This window comes from Sciurus vulgaris (assembly GCF_902686455.1).
Source record: "Sciurus vulgaris genome assembly, chromosome: 11".
NCBI lineage: Eukaryota > Metazoa > Chordata > Mammalia > Rodentia > Sciuridae > Sciurus > Sciurus vulgaris.
Window position 1 is genome coordinate 86,786,472 of NC_136472.1, and position 17,214 is coordinate 86,803,685.

General features: G+C 35.6%; 1 pseudogene across 1 annotated transcript; it reads left to right on the forward strand.

Annotated features, from left to right (window-relative positions):
* Positions 1–14,987: 14,987 nt before the first annotated feature.
* On the forward strand, positions 14,988–16,355 carry LOC306641017 (KRR1 small subunit processome component homolog; annotated as a pseudogene). The gene has a single exon. The product of its transcript is annotated as a KRR1 small subunit processome component homolog (transcript).
* Positions 16,356–17,214: the final 859 nt, after the last annotated feature.

The following is a 17,214-nucleotide window of genomic DNA, read 5'->3' on the forward strand; positions in this document are numbered from 1 at the left end:
ACAAAAGGCCCAGAATAGACAAAGCCATCCTGAGCAGGAAGTGTGATTCAGGAGTTATCACAATACCAGACCTTCAACTCTACTATAGAGCCATAGTAACAAAACAGCATGGTAAATAGACAGATAGACCAATGGTACAGGATAGAAGACACAGAGACATTCCCACATAAGTACAGTTACCTCATCCTAGAAAAAAGTTTCAAAAACTTACAATGGAGAAAAGTTAGCCTCTTCAACAAATGGTACTGGCAAAACTGGAAATCCATATCCAGTAAAATGAAAATAAGCCCCTATCTCTCACCCTGTGAAAAACTCAACTCAAAATGGGTCAGGGATCTAGGAATTAGACCTGAGACCCTTTATAAATAGAGGAAAAAGTCAGCCCAAATCTCCATCATGTTGGCTTGGACAAGACTTCCTTAACAAGACCCCCATAGCACAAAAAACAAAGCAAGAATCAATAAATGGGATAGATTCAAACTAAAAAGATTTTTTCTCAGCAGAGGAAACAATCAATAATGTGAAAAGAGAGCCTACAGAGTGGGAGAAAATCTTTTCCATACACACCTCAGATAGAGCACTAATCTCCAAAGTTTAGAAAGAACTTAGAAAACTTTACACCAAAATACAAAGAACCCAATTAATAAATGGGCTAAGGAAATGGGAAGACACTTCACAGAAGAAGATATACAGGTGATCAACAAATATATGAAAAACAAAGTGCTCATCATCCCTAGGAAATAGAGAAATGCAAACTAAAACCACCCTAAGATTTCATCTAACTCCTATTAGAATGGTTATTATCAAGAACACAAGCAATAAGTGTTGGTGTGCATGTGGGGAAAAAAGGCAAACTCATACATTCCTGGTGGAGTTGCAAGTTGATGCAGGCACAATGGAAAGCAGTATGGAGATTCCTCAGAATACTTGGAATGGTCCCACCATTTGACCCAGCTATCCCACTCCTTGGTTTATACCCAAAGTACTTAAAATCAGCATACTAGAGAGATGAAGCCATGTCAATGTTCTTAGCTGCTCAATTCACAACATCTATGTTGTGGAACTAACCAGATGTCCTTCAATTGATGAATGGTAAAGAAACTGTGGTATATAAACACAATGGAATGTTACTCAGTCATAAAGAAAATAAAATCATGGAATTTGCTGGTAAATGGATGAAGCCTGAAAATATGCTAAATGAAATAGGCCATGCCCATTAAAACAAAGGCCAAATGTTTTCTCTGAAAATTGATGATGATATATAATGAGGCAGGGTGTTGGGGGTGTAAAGGATAATGAAGGAACCTTGGATGGTGTAGAGGAAAATGGGGTAAGAGGGAGTGGGGGACCAAAAAGATAGTAGAATGAAACAGACAGTATTACCCTATGTATATGTATGATTACATGAATGATGTGAATCTGCTTTTTGTACAACCATAGAAATGAAAAGTTGTACCCCTTTTGTTTATAATGAATCAAGATGCAGTTTGTAAAATTAACAATAGTTTAATGAAAAAAAGAAAAAATATGATGTTGGCTGTGGGCTTAGCATAAATAGACTATACAATGTTGAGGTATGTTCCTACTATCCCTACTTTTTCTCATGTTTTGAGCATGAAGGGGTGCTGTATTTTGTCAAATGCTTTCTCTGCATCTATTGAAATAAATTATGATTCTTCCACTTAAATCTTTTGATGTGATGGATTACATTTTTTGATTCCCAAACTTGCATCCCCGGGATGAACCCCACTTGAGTGTAGTACACTATTTTCTTAATATGTTTTTGTATGAGATTTGCCAGAATTTTTAAAGGATTTTTGTGTCTGTATTCATCAGAAATGTCAGTGTAAAGTTTTCTTTCCTTGATGTTTATAAACATCAGAGTGATACTAACGTCATAGAATGAATTTGGAAGGTTTTCCTTTATTTCTATTTCATGAAATACTTTGAGGAGTATTTGCTATAAATTCTCTGAAGGTCTTGTAGAACTCAGCTGAGAATCCATCTGGACCCAGGCTTTTCTTGCTTTTTAGGCTTTTGATGGCTTCTTCTATTTCACTGATTGATATTGATCTGTTTAAATTGTGTATGTTTTCCTGGTTCACTTTGGGAGGATCATACATCTCTAGAAATTTTTCGATGTCTTTGGGATTTTCTATTTTGTTGGAGTATAGATTTTTAAAATAGCTTCTAATTATGTTATTTATTTCAGAGGTGTCTGTGATGACATTGCCTTTTTCATCATGAATTTTAGTAATTTCAGTTTTCTCTCTCCTTTTCTTTGTTAGTATGGCTGAGTGTTTATCTATTTTATTTACTTTTTCAAAGAACCACCTTTTTGTTATGTCAATTTTTTTAATTGTTCCTTTTGTTTCAGTTTCATTGATTTCAGCTCTGATTTAATTATTTTCTATATTTCTCTACTTTTGGTGTTGTTCTGTTCTTTTTTTCTAGGACTTTGAGATGTAATGTTAGGTCATTTAGTTGTTGACTTTTTATTCTTTTCTTGAATGCACTCCATGCAATGAATTTTTCCTCTTAGTTCTGCTTTCAGAGTGTTCCAGAGATTTTGGTATGTTGTATGATCATGCTCATTTAACTCTGAGAATTTTTTTTGATTACTCTGTGATGTTTTCTGTTATCCGTGCTTCATTCAATAGCATATTATTTAGTCTCCAGATGTTGGAGTAGTTTCTATTTTTTATTTTTTCATTGATTATTAATTTCTATTATGATATGATAGAACATAAGGTAGTATCACTTATCACTATTTTTTGCATTTACTAAGGGCTGCTTTGTGGCATAACATATGGTCTATTATAGAGAAGGATCCATGTGCTGCTGAGAAGAAGGTGTATCCACTTGTTAATGGATGGAATATTCTATATATGTCTGTTATATCTAAGTTATTGATTCTGTTTTTGAGTTCAATGGTTTCTTTGTTTTGTTTTTGTTTGGAAGATCTATCCTGTGTGGAGTAAAGTATCCTGTGATGTGTTAAAGTAACCCAGAATTATTGTGTTATGGTCTAACTGATTCCTGGAATTGAGAAGAATTTGTTTGATGTACGTGAATGTGCCATTGTTGGGGCATAAATATTTACGATTGTTATGTCTTCCTGATTCATGGTTCCCTTAAGCAGTATGAAATGTCTTTCTTTATTCCTTCTGACTAACTTCGACTTGAAGTCCACTTTATCTGAAATAAGGATGGAAACCCCAGCTTTTTTTACTGAGTCCATGTGCATGGTAGGCTTTTTTCACGTCCTTTCACCTTTAGTGTGTGGATGTCTTTTTCTATGAGATAAGTCTCTTGAAGGCAGCATATTGTTGAGTCTTTCTTTTTAATACAATCTGCCTGTCTGTGTTTTGATTGATGAGTTTACATTAAAGGTTATTATTGAGATGTGATTTGTATTCCCTGTCATTTGTGCTTATTTTTTTATTTTTAACTTGACTTGTTTTCTACTTTGGTTGGTTTTTCCTTTAAGGTAGTTCCTCCCTTTGCTGACATACATTGTTGTGTTTCATTTACTCCTCATGGTATATTTTGCTGAGAATGTTCTGTAGCACAGGCTTTCTATTTGTAAATTCTTTTAAACTTTGTTATCATGGAAAGATTTTATTTTATCTTCAAATCTGAAAGCAAGTTTTGCTGGGTGTAGGATTCTTGGTTGGTAACCATGTTCTTTCAGAGCTTGAAATATGTTGTTCCAGGCCCTTCTTTTTTTTAGGGTCTGGGCTGAGAAATCTGCCAATATTCATGTTGGATTCCCCTGTATATAATTCGATTGTTTTCTCTCACAGCCTTCAAAATCCTGTCTTTATTTTGTATGTTAGACATTTTCATTATAATGTGTCTTGGTGTGGATCTGTTCTAATTTTGGGCATTTGGTGTTCTGAAAATCTCTTTTATTTGATTTTTCATTTCATTCTTCAGGTTTGAGAAATTTTCTGATATTATTTTATTGAAAATTTGCCCATTCTTTTGATTTGTATCTCTCTGCATTCTTCAATCCCGATATTCTTAAATTTGGTCTTTTCATGATGTCCTATAGTTCTTGCAGGATTTGTTCATGATTTCTCACCATCTTCTCTGTTTGGTCAACTTTATTTTCAAGATTAAATATTTTGTCTTCATTGTCTGAGGTTCTGTCTTCCAAGTGATCCATTTAATTTTTCATTTGGTATATTTTTTCCTTCATTTCAAGGATTTCTGTTTGTTTGTTTCTTTTTAAGAATCTCTATCTCTTTGTTGAAATGATCTTTTGCTTCCTGCAGTTGCTCTTTCAACTGCTTATTGGAGTGATCATTCATTGCCTACATTTGCTCTCTTATCTCATCCTTTGCTTCACAAATTATTTTAATTATGTATATTTTGAACTCCTGACATTTCTTTTATCATTCTGTAACTGGATTCTATTCATACAGAATCTAGGTTTGTTTGGAGCATTTTCTTCCCTTGTTTTTTTCATGTTGTTTGTGTGTCTTCCCTTCTAGGAGTGCAGTTCTGGGGTATTGCAGATTCCCCCCTACATACTTATAGTGACCCTATAGGTTTCCAAAACCTTTTCTTTAAGGGGGAGATCAATATTAGCAGTGCCCAGTACAGACAATATGCAGCCATAAGTCAAATAACCCCTATGAAGGTATTAAAAATATTGTCATCATAACCAGAGAGGATGAGTTCAATTATTATATACAATATAAAAAAATAGATTTGCAATGAAGTCTACAATTTCTAATGGAGGACAAATAGGTATAGCATGTAACTATTAATAGGACAATAAAAATATATAGATGTTCTAGATCATAGGAAGAATGAAAGTGTAATCAAAAGAAGTTGGTTTTTAGCATGAGAAAAGGGAGAAAGTGACTGAAGAAACAGGTAAACAGAAGGAAAATAGTGAAAGCAAGAAAAAGTTAAAATTTTTCAAAAGGTGAAGAAAAAATCTACACTATAACAGTCATGCTATTCAAACCTCCCAGTCTTCAATAGCCTGACACATGACAGGTACCTGACAATGAGCTTCCAATGTCCAACAGGTGTCTCAAGATGGGATTGGCCCCACCCAAAGATGGGAGCTTTCACCTCCAGGATAATCCAAGATGGCTGCACTGACTTCCAAACATGTTGGCAAATAGAGAACTGCAGCGTGGGGCATGGATGTCGAGTCCCTGTGGGGTGCAATTTGTCAGGCCAGGGGTCCTGGAGGCAGTGCTTGGTGAGTTGGTCTGGGTGTTCTTCAGGTCCTGCTGTTGTCCAAATTGGCCGCAGTCATGTGTAACCAAACCTGTGAGTACTGTGACAGTAGACTTCCAGGCAACAGCAGGAAGCTGGGGATCTGCTGGTGATAGGTGGTCAGTCTATAGGCTACCAGTGGATGGTCAGCAGGTGGACCTCGGGTGGGAGGTGATGAGTAGGAGAAAGACAGGCAATGGGCAGAAAAGAGGCAGGCAAATAGGCAAATAACAGATGATGTCAACAGTCAGGGAACAATCTGCACTCAAAAAGTTGTCGATATGCTGGCACACTGTGGGTGACTGAACAGGACGAATGGGGTAAACATTAGGGGATCAATAAGTAGCAAAGACTGCCTCAGAGAGAAACAGATTTTCTCTGCTTGAAACCCAAGTTACATAGCGACAAGGAAAGCAGCCTCCCTCTAGTCCATCACCTTGGATCTCTCCTATATTTTAGTTCTAATACAGTACAAGAGAAAGAAAAGAATTCAAGTCTTGCAGTTATTAAGCAATACAATGCTTAATTCTCAGAGCAGCAATCACTATATTGTGTTATTTCAATATATTCTAATTTTGAAGATTTAAATAAGATATTGATGGTTTTATATCCCAGGTGCATTTATGATATGCATTGGACCATAGTAATTAATATTTATAAAATCTGAATTTTAATGGACAAAACGACTAAATTTGCTATAAAAAGAGCAATTTTAATATCATCAGATGGATTTCAAAACAACTGAAAAGTGATTAATCTGAACATGACCCAGCCATGTTGTTGCCTCACTAGAGAAGACGTCTACATAGCAGAAAGCTGAACCCCAAGTTAGATTGAATCCATGGTCTCAAAAGATAATGTAAGTCAGAAGAGTCTTTTTAGTAAAGTGTGCAGATGCTTCTTTCCATCAAATTATTTCATGTTTGATAATGTAGCAGACACAATCATAGCAAAGAAATGTCTATTTATCAATGGTGTCAAAAACAAACAACTCAAGAAGAGTTTTTATTAAAGAAAAAGAACTTATGCATGTGTCATGAGACAAACTATTCAAAAGTATATATTAAGTCTCACCTTTGCACAGCACCCAATACATTGTTTTCTTTTGTTTGGCACTATAGTTTGAAGATTCCTGGGTGCTATAGATCCGATAGTGACCCTTCTTCATACATGAGAAAATCTGAACTCTCTCTGCTCTCTACCATTCCTCAGAGGAGGGGCAAATAAAGAGATTCCTTGGGTAGACAACCTTTACCCCAAGACATGCAAATGTAATTTGCTGATTTGATTTTTTTGTGTGTGTGCAGTGAGTAATGGAATAAATCAAGGATGGCCCAATCGCTATATTAGCCTTTCTGAGAAAGTTGGAAATATAATATTTGGAGATGATGTTGCAACTGAAGAGTCTCAGAGTGTGAAGAGTTATGTTTCATGGGGTGTTGAGGCCTTTACTGCTGAGAGACACTACTGGGAGGTGGATGTGGAAAACACCTTTTGCTGGGTGCTGGATGTTCTCACAAGTGACAGTTGTTTCCTTTTTTTAAATATTATTTTTGTTGTCAATGGATCTTTTATTTTATTTATTTATATGTTATTCTGGTGAACAAACCCAGGATCTAACACATGCCAAGCAAGCACTCTACCACTGAGCTACAACATCAGCCCTAGTAAGCAACAGTTTTGATGGTGAGAAAGTATTTCTCCAATATTCCTTGAAAAGAAACAACCACTGTATTCTCTATACCAGCTCCCCACCTGTAACTCATTATGTACAAAGGCCTGAGGGTTGGGTTGTATTGTTTCTGGATTATAATAATGCAACCATGAGTTCTATGATGTTTACTGAGGTCCCCTCAAATATAGGTTCTTTCCTTCCTCCTTCACTTTCCCTTTGAAACCTTTTCTCTGCCTAGGTTCCCCATAAAAAGTGAGACTTTCCTGGGCATTGTGTCACATATCTATAATTCTAGCTACACAAAAACTGAGACAGGAGGACTAAAAGTTTTGAGGCTACAATGGGCATTTCATGGAGATTTTAAAAGCGGGGAGAGATGAGGAGTGTAGCCAGTAGTAGAACCCTTGCCTAAGCATGTAGAAGGCCCAGGGTCCATTCCACAGTACTAAAAAAAAAAAAAAAAAAAAAAAAAAACGATAAAAATGTTAAAAAAGAAGAAAAATTTTAAAAAGAGTAGAAAATTAAAAAGACAGAAAATGAGAATTTACTGCTGAGTGCCTATGTCTAAAAACTGTGTTTTTGGGACATTCTCATGTCAGGTTACAAGTATACGCATGATGTCTGTGGACTTGTTTTATCATAAGGAAGTATTATCATTTATGGTCATAATGTATGAAAACCACCTTGAATTTATAAAATTGTTTGTTAAATTTTGTTTTAATAAAGAGTTATGAAATCACCACTATGTGATTTGGAGTTATTTTTCAGTCTCATCCAAGAAATTCAATACCTATTAACATTAATTCCCCATTTGTTCCCCCTCTGGACCACCTAGAAATCGCTTAACTATTTAGGTCTTTAGGGATTTGTGTATTCTAGAAATTTCATAAAAACTGAATTATAAATGTGGCTCTTTATGTCTTATTTCTATCATTTAGTCGAAAATTTTCAAGGCTCATTCACCTTGCAAACTAAGTATTTGTTCTACACGTTTGAGCAGAGCTGTGGCAGAAGGATGAAGTGACTTATATCTTAGCTTACTAAAGGAAAGAAAGCATCTAAGGGTGCTTAGATTTCTCTCAAGTCTGACCTAGTTGGGTAGATTTGGGTATCTGACAGATTATGATTTCTCCAAGTCCTAGTCATTCATCACATCTCTGCTCCAAGGTGTTTCAGGGAAGTCATCCCTGCCTCCATCGACCAGGGTAGTTCCTCTTATTATACAAGCATATTGTACCAACTCATAATACCCAAGAAACTCTTAACAAATTCATGGTTACTTATTACTACTAAACTCTAAATTCCAAGATCAGGACAGTATTTATCATACTTAGTACTATATTTCCTTTATCCAAAATGCAATACTTAAAATGTATTACATGGTACAAATGTAGTGAAAGAATGGATTAATAAACAAGTTAGAATCAACAAATACTATTATTGGCAAATCCTATTTTCTCTTCCTAGACTATCCTTCATCCCATTTAATTCTGTGTTTAGCAATAGGTAAAGTGTGAAAAAATGTTTAACTGTAAAGAAACTATGTAAAAATTCTAGTTGAGCTTGGCAGCGCTGTGACACTCTTTCTGGTCCCCACACTTATGATTCTGTATTCATGAAGAAGAAGCAAGGGAAACATACTGAATAAGAAGGGGAAGGATTTGGGCTATTGGGGACTTAGTTAACAAGGAAGAACACAACACACTGAAAAAAATGAGTAGGGTTTAGAAGCTGGAAGAATTCTGAGTTTTTGACACATTGAGATAACAATTTTGTACTCAATAAAATAATCATAGATCAAAGAACCCACTGTAGAGAGTTCAGGACTACAAAAATACACAAATTCCCAAGAACGAGAAAGCAGCAAAGGAAATTTGAAGGCCACGTCAGGAAACTAGAGTTTATGGTATTTAAAGCAGAGCAAAGCTTGATGAGTGAAAGACAATCAATATGTAAACTTTACTGTAAAGAAAATGCATTAAAATTTCACTCTCTCTGGGACCAACCAATTGCTGCTCCTCTGGCAGGACGACTTCACACCCTGAGCCTAGACAAGAGGTAAGCCCAAGCTACACCCTGGCTGCCTGGGTATGCAGGGCTCATCATCCACTACTGCATTTACTTCAATTGCAAGAGGTGGAGCAACCCCAACTTCAAGAGCACACTTTGGGACGAAGAAAGAAGCAGAAGTTTTCCAAGGAGAGAATGGATTTTCAAAGTTATAGAATCTTATAGATGCTGAAGCTGTTCAGAAATTCTTCCTTTAAGAAATACCGCTTGCTGAAGAGGCCCTAGCTCAAGGCGATCGTTCGAATGGTGCGGACCATCTGACAAATGCAATTGCTGTGTGTGAACAGCTGCCTGTGTTAGCAGCAAACTCTTCTATCACAGGTATTCCAGATCCTGCCGACTAAGCTCCCAAAGACTAGTCACAGGATTTTAAGTGTTAGAGCTTGGTTGAAGATCATGTGGAATGAAAAACAAATATCGACATAATAGAATCTAAAAAAGGATTTCTAAAAGTCTTAACATTTGAATTTTTTAATATGAAAGTTAAGCAGCTCTGTGGAATAAAGGCAAATATGTTTGTTGTAGACTGTCCTACACTGAAATCCACCAAAGTCAATGTTTTCATTGCATAGATCCATTTGTTTATTTTTCCAAGTGAAAATGTATTTTGATAGATGAAAGATATGAAAAATAACAATCCCCGAGGAAAAAAGATGACAATTGGTTTTGAAGTGAGGAGGCAAATACTGAGCACTGTTCTCTGGACTTTCACCCCTTCCCAGTGACTATGTGTCCTGGAGTAGGAAAGCAAACTGTGAGTTCTGGGTAAAAATGAGTCCAGAAGGGAATAAGCAAATGTGAACTCTGGGCTCTGGATTTTCATTTCTTCCCAGTAGCAATGGTTCTAAGACTTTTACAGCTGTTTCCCTGGCTGCCCAAAGCAACAGGTTCTGCTTAAGTCTCCAATTAAGAAGTCTCCCTCATTTTAATCTAAAAAACACAGACTCCTCTTGTACCCAGTTGCCATTCTGTACCCGGAAAATGCACCCCTCCAAATCCTGACTGCTAGACTTAATGGCTCACTAAACAGCATCACTGGTCCATGAAGTCTGCTCCAATGTCAGTTATTTTTGCTTACAATATATATTTTTTTTCATTTTATAAATATTCTGAGTTGCCAAAATATGGATTAATTTATTACTAAGACAGACTGTTAAAATATACATACAACACAGCATCTGTTAGGTTAAAAACACCCAGTTCTCAGTTTTAAGACAGGACCAAAAAAAAAAAAAAAAAAAAAAAAAAAAACACCTATAGGATATAGCTCAAGAATCCACTCTTTAAATCAGTACATTTTACTATAAATCAGAAAATTGTATAAAAATTTCATCATTTGTGAAAATCAAACACTAAAGTCTTTGAGAGGTCATTTATTTTTATTTAATCTCTTAAATGTTTATTTAATCTCTGCTGCTGTTCTATAACCCCTTTTCCTCTGCTGTGTATTAATCTTAATCTTGAAATGTTTTGTTTAAATTACTTGGCTGGTTTAATGTGTTCTGGGCATTTATCTCCTTGTACTTTATATATATGTGAATGCAAATAGCACCAGGAGTTAGATATATGGGCACCCTGGTATCTCAATGTGAGGTTCACCAGTTTTTCTCACTTTCTGCTCACTTTCCCCATTTATAAAAGAAGGACACGGGTCTGGTCATCTCTGAATGGTCCCTTCCATGTTCTAATTCATTTTTCTCATTCAGCATTTTTAAATCCACCTTAGTTTGAGTGTATTTGACCAACAAAGTTTGCATTTTTAATATTCTGAATTCTGCATAGTTGACTCAGTATTTCTAAATCTAACTTATTAAAAATGGTATGATACGATACTGACTAAATAGTTCTGACACTATTCTATAAATCAATCTGAAACTTAATATTTAGTTAACTGGGATGATTTGCTTGTAAAAATATTTGTTCCACTTTTGATTTCAACTTCATGCACCTCTTTAATCCTTCTTCAGCTTCGTTAATTTATCTCATGTGATGAGTGAGGTCTAACCTTGTGACTAACTTTTTGAAAAGAAAGGCATCATGGTTGTGTCACATTGTAATTCTAACTGCTTGGAAGACCAAGGCTGGAGGATTGCATGTTCAAAGCCATACTCAGCAACATAGAGAGTTGCTAAAAAACTCAGTGAGACCCTGTCTGAGAACAAAAAGCAAAAAGGACTGAGGATGTGACACAGTGGACTCTGACATTTAAGTGCCCCTGGGTTCAATCCCTGTTACCAAAATTAAATAAATAAATAAGAATGGAGCTGGAAGTAGAGGTGGTGGGACCTTTTGTTTTCAAATAATAGCATATTATCTGAAGCTACAGACTTAGTTTCAGAATTAAGAATAAAGACTTGGTACATAATGGCCTCTCTTGCACAAAGCAGCATTTCTTATCACACAGGCTGCTTGTATTCTATCTGAAGATCTGTGGAGAGATCCCAAAGGGTATACTGGATACCAGAATTTATTTTGATTTACCTATAATGTTTTTTATCTTTAAGCTTGGTTTTGTTGTGGGTATGGTTTAGAATATGGCTAGTTTCTGCGTCTGGTTAGCTACATAGCTTTGGGCAATTACCCTCTTATCTCTGAGCTCATATCTAGTATTCTTAGGAGATACACATTTTAGGCCTCTTTATCAGGTACCGTCTGGGTTTGTGGTCTTGAACTCTTGAACAGTGCTTTCTGTTGGAGACACAATATGCTACTGAGGGGTGATGACCAGTACAAACAGGCTTTTTAGTGAATTTTACTGATAGGATCTCAAACCAAAGCTGTGTGTTGATGACTGGTCAGAGTTTGACCACACAGTCAAGAAACAATTCTCTGGTCAAGCCCAGGGTGGATAGACGGTCAGAAGGAAAATAGAGGTATGAAAAAGCAGAGACAGATAGCCCAGCAAGGAAAGAATGTAATTAGAGAAATAAGGGCTGGCTGAAAGGGTAAAGGGAATCTTAGATTGGCTACCTGAGAGTGTACTGTGAACTGGGTATCACTGGATACTATGAAGAAAATCGACTTCACTCCAGCAGTAGAAACCACTAACCACATGTGGTTAACCACTAAACCACATTCCTAGACATTTTGGTACAGAATCTCGCTACGATGCACAGGACTTTGCTAAGTTGCTAATGCTGGCTTTGAACTTCTGATCTTCATCTTCTGACCTCAGCCTCAAGAAGCACTGGGATTATAGGCGTGTACTACTATGCTGGTAAACTCCCACTTTTGAAAGCAAGCTCTGTATAAAAACAAAAATCAGCTGTATTTCCCCCCTAAATATGACTGCTGAGCGCTATATATTCCTATCTTCAGTTTTTCTTAGTAATGGAAACAGAAGTCCTTATACTGGTCAAATGACTTGCAGGAAATGAGAATAAAGAAACTCCACATTAAAGTGGAGAAATAGCAGCTTGAATGCCGTGAGCTGACATTGCATACTTGTATGGAATCTTTTAAATGAAACATGTATTAGGACATGTAAGATACTTCTTTGGGCAAAAATCTATTGTTTGGTTCTAGCTCATACTAAAAGCAAAAGAGCATTTAAAGTACAGACCATCCTGGGGTTGGGAGTGCTTCTATAAACAGATAACCAGAACTAAGTTTATATTTTAGGTGAAGTATATAAAACCTCCTGTAGTGTACGTGAGAGGCAATCAGTAAATGGTTGATTCCTCTTAAATCTGAGTAAGTTTGATGTTTTTGCCATCTTCCACTTGTCTTTATGACCTTTTAAAATTGATCTAGGGATCAGAGTGTTAATGAAATGCAGAAGACATAAGGAAAAGTTGGTGTATAATGCAGATAGATACAAAATCCTCTATTCTTTAAATATGAAAAAAATGAAGTTTTCTATTGCTTGTGTCTCACCTATTTATGTAAATATTAAAGGGCTTAGAGAAAAGGGAAATAAAATTCTTCTAGAGCTTAGTAGTTCTATGATTCTCTTCCTGGGCTCCACATTATGATTGTGAATTGAGAGAGCAGGTCATTTTCACTATGCTGACAGAGAAGAGGGGAGGAGATAACACTGAAGGTAGAATGGAAAAGATGTGGATGATTTGGTGTTTTGTGGTATCATTACCAAGGAAGAACTTATAAGAACCAAAAACTCTGCATTCCCTTTACTGTTAATATTACTAACACAAGAATGGCTAAAAAAAATTGTATAAACTCTAGTCATAATTGTAAAACTTCATAATCAAGGGGGTTCATTTCTGGAGTGTGACAAGGGAATCATAGTAGGAATGACATTAACTCAATTTCCTTTACTAATAATACTGTTTCCTTTATGTGTCAGCTTGAATCAGTGGAGTCTATAGGGTAAATTTCCCTTCCTACAATGAATGAGCATCACCCCACCCCGCTGAGAGACTGTATAGAAGAAAAAGCAAATGATGGGAGGTTTTACATTTTCTGCCTAATTGCCTGAACTGAGACATCTTATTCTATTTCTCTTAACATTGCACTGTGCTTTACACTACTGACTCCTCTGGTTCTTAGGTCTCAAACTGAATTATAACACCAGTTTTCCAGAGTGTCCAGGTTATATATAGGACATCATGTGACTTCTCAACTTCCATAACTGTGTGACCCAGTTCCTCATAATGAAACAATTTCTCTCTGCCTGAATGCAAGTTCTGTTTCTGTGGAGAAACCTGCCGAATACAGTAAAGAAAAGTCACTCGAATATGAGAGAGAATGTTTTTGATGAATTAGTAAACACTGTATATTAAAATTGGTTAATAATAAGAAAATAGACATTTTCTTGCCATCATAATTTATTTCAAATATATATATCAGCATCATTTTCATCTTTAAAAATCCAGTAAGTCTTAGCTTAAAAATCAGAATGAAATCAAGAACATATCAGTGCTGTTGCTTAACATTTTCTGGCTATCCACATAATATATTTATGAGTTAAAATACAGCCAAGCTACAATCACTGCAAATATTAACATCATTATCTGAAAATTATTGGTAAGATAGAAAAATAGTTATAAATTGTAACTCACTAAAATATTCTGGAACAAAAATAATGTTCTGTACATTTCAAAAATCTAGAAGGAAGGATTTTGAAAGTATTGTCCTAATGATAACTTTTGGAGGAAATATATACATATAACCTGATTTAAAAATTTTACAATGTATACATATATCAAAACATAAAATGGCACTCCTTTAATATGTACAACTTTTTGCTTCAATGTGCAGATAAAGTAACAAATTCTAAAAACATAAGAATAATTTAAACACTGAAAACAATGTTTTTCATATAAAAATAATTCAACTATTATGATGCTAATGTTCATGAGAACAAAATATGAACATAGCAAGGAATATTCAGAGGGAAATTATAAGAAAGTCCTAGTCTTACATATACATTAGAAAACACTTTTAAACCAAAGTAATTAATGCACTGTGAAACTGGTGCATGAACTCAAATCAGATCAGGTAAAAATCACAGAGTGATATACTTATTATGTCTATATCTGTGTAATTATCCTGAGTTCTAAAGGTGAGATTCACTCACCTGGGTCAATAGGAAGGATTTGGAGCTTCTGCTCAGAATAAAGTCAGACATCAATTACAGCAACTGTTCCCAAAGTTATAACACTTTGATTCTATGGAGGAACACCTTCAAACAAAATAGGTAAGGTATTTTTTTTATTTAATTTCCTTTTTTTAAAAAATTAGTGAAAAAACTTCATTGAGAACTAACAATTGAACATACACATAGAGGTATTTCTGTCTGCATGACTCTGCCCACTTCCAGGTGGGAGAGTGATATCAGGTGTTGGTTGTATTTTTTTAATAAATCTATCCTACCCACCATCCAATATTCTTCATTTCAGATTCAGTATGAAAATGCTGAGAGAAGCTTTCAGAAGGCAGTGGATCACAGGTTTATGGGTGTCCCTCTACCATCACTGGGACCCAGAAAGTAAAAGCAAAACTTCCTTCAAGAATACTCAGTCTGGGAGGCAATTTGAAAATGGCGTCTTCAGTGCCGAGCCAGCCAGTTACCACAGCTGGAAAAAGTGAATTTTGCAACCAGAAGTCGAAGCCGGAGGACAGAGCATGTTAAAACAACCCTGGACCTGACTGAGGGCAGCAAAACTGTTTATACTACTAAGAAGACTTTTGACCCGTATGTCATCATTAGGGCCAGAGACTTAATAAAACTGTTGGCAAGGAGTGTTTCCTTTGAACAGGCAGCACGGATTCTTCAGGATGATGTCGCATGCGATATCATTAAAATGGGTTCCTTAGTAAGAAATAAGGAACGATTTGTAAAAAGAAGACAACGGCTTATTGGTCCGAAAGGCTCTACTTTGAAGGCATTGGAACTCCTAACAAACTGTTACATTATGGTTCAGGGAAATACAGTTTCAGCCATTGGACCTTTCAGTGGCTTAAAGGAGGTTCGAAAAGTAGTTCTAGATACTATGAAGAATATTCATCCCATTTATAACATTAAAACCTTAATGATTAAACGAGACTTGGCAAAAGATTCTGAATTACGATCACAAAGTTGGGAAAGATTCTTGCCACACTTCAAACACAAAAATGTGAATAAACGCAAGGAACCAAAGAAGAAAACTGCTAAGAAAACATACACACCATTTCCACCACCACAACCAGAATGTCAGATTGATAAAGAATTCGCTAGTGGTGAATACTTTTTGAAGGTGAATCAAAAGAAGCGACAAAAATTGGAAGCAATAAAGGCTAAACAAGCAGAAGCTCTTAGTAAGAGACAAGAGGAAAGAAACAAAGCATTTATTCCACCTAAAGAAAAAGAGTGTGAAACCTAAGGAAGCATCTACTGAAACTAAAATTGATGTGGCTGCCATCAAAGTAAAGGTTAAGAAAGCTAAAAACAAGAAACTGGGAGCGCTTACAGCTGAAGAAGTTAAGCTTAAGATGGAAGCAGATGAAAAGAAAAAGTAACATTAAAAAAATAACCAAAACCCCCTGAACTAGAACTTATATAGCTATCTCTTTTTGTAAAGGATTTTGAAAGATGCCAGGGCATTAGTTGCCTTATGTGTCAGAAATAATATTTCTGAGTTGCTTTTGTTCATATAATATTCTTTATAAATATATTCTATTATTGTGTGTTTTGAAAATTTTTGTGCTAGAAAGTGCTATATGTGTCTTTTTACACATTGTACTTAATCAGTTCAAGGCAGGTTTTGCCTAAGCATGAGTTTAGGAGTAACTTTTAAGGGTTTTTATATATACACTTTTGGAATGTGACTATTGTAATTTTTCATTAAATCAAAGTCTGATTTCATTGGTTAGTTTTTAAACATAATCATGTTCCAGCATTTGGTTTTGAGGAAAATAAATGCCAGTTTTTCAGAAAAAAAAAAAATACTCAGTCTGAAGTTACAATTTTATTCTAATCATGATGAGCTGGCAGAAAAAGTCAGATTAAAGGATGGTCTACAAATTATCTGACCACTATTCTTCAAGAGTATCAAGGTCATGAAAGACAAGGAAAGACCAAGGATCTGTCATAGACTGGAGGATACTAAAGAGACAGGCTGTGACTAACATGATAAATGCAATGTGGATTCCTGGACTGGATTCTAGAACAGAAAAAGAACTTACATTGGAAAAATGGATGAAATCTGAATATGTTTTGTAATTTGGTTAATAGTATTTAATAAAGATCAGTGATTTATCTTTGATAAATATTATGTAGTTAGGCAAGATAAGAGGAAGTTAGATGAGTATACAGGAACTCTTCTCACTGTTTCCACAGCCTTTTTTGTAAGTCTAAATATATTTCAAAATAAAGAGTTAAAAAAGAAAAAAAATACTCAGTCTAGTCCTGTGTGCCTTCCAAAGCTCAATCCTCTCATTTTGTATTCTTAGGGTCTTAATTGTGTGTAATTCCACTTGGTAACCCTTAAATTTATTCTTTCAGAAAGGTCTTCTTATCCCAGGCTCAGAAAACTGGTATGGAAAGTGTTGCTTCACATTCCCTTCTTTCTAACCTGCAGTCCTTCCTTTTGTTGGAAACTTTCCTCACCATAACAATTTAGGATATGAACAAAGTTCAGATGGAGTTTAAGTGTGAGAATTCCCCTAGGTAGATGAGCTAGAGTCACTGCCCTCAGACAGACCACCATCTCCATCTTCCTCTCCACTGCTGGAGTCTGGAGAGTCACTTCTTTCATCCTCTTCAAAGTCTTTCTTCTTATTCTCTT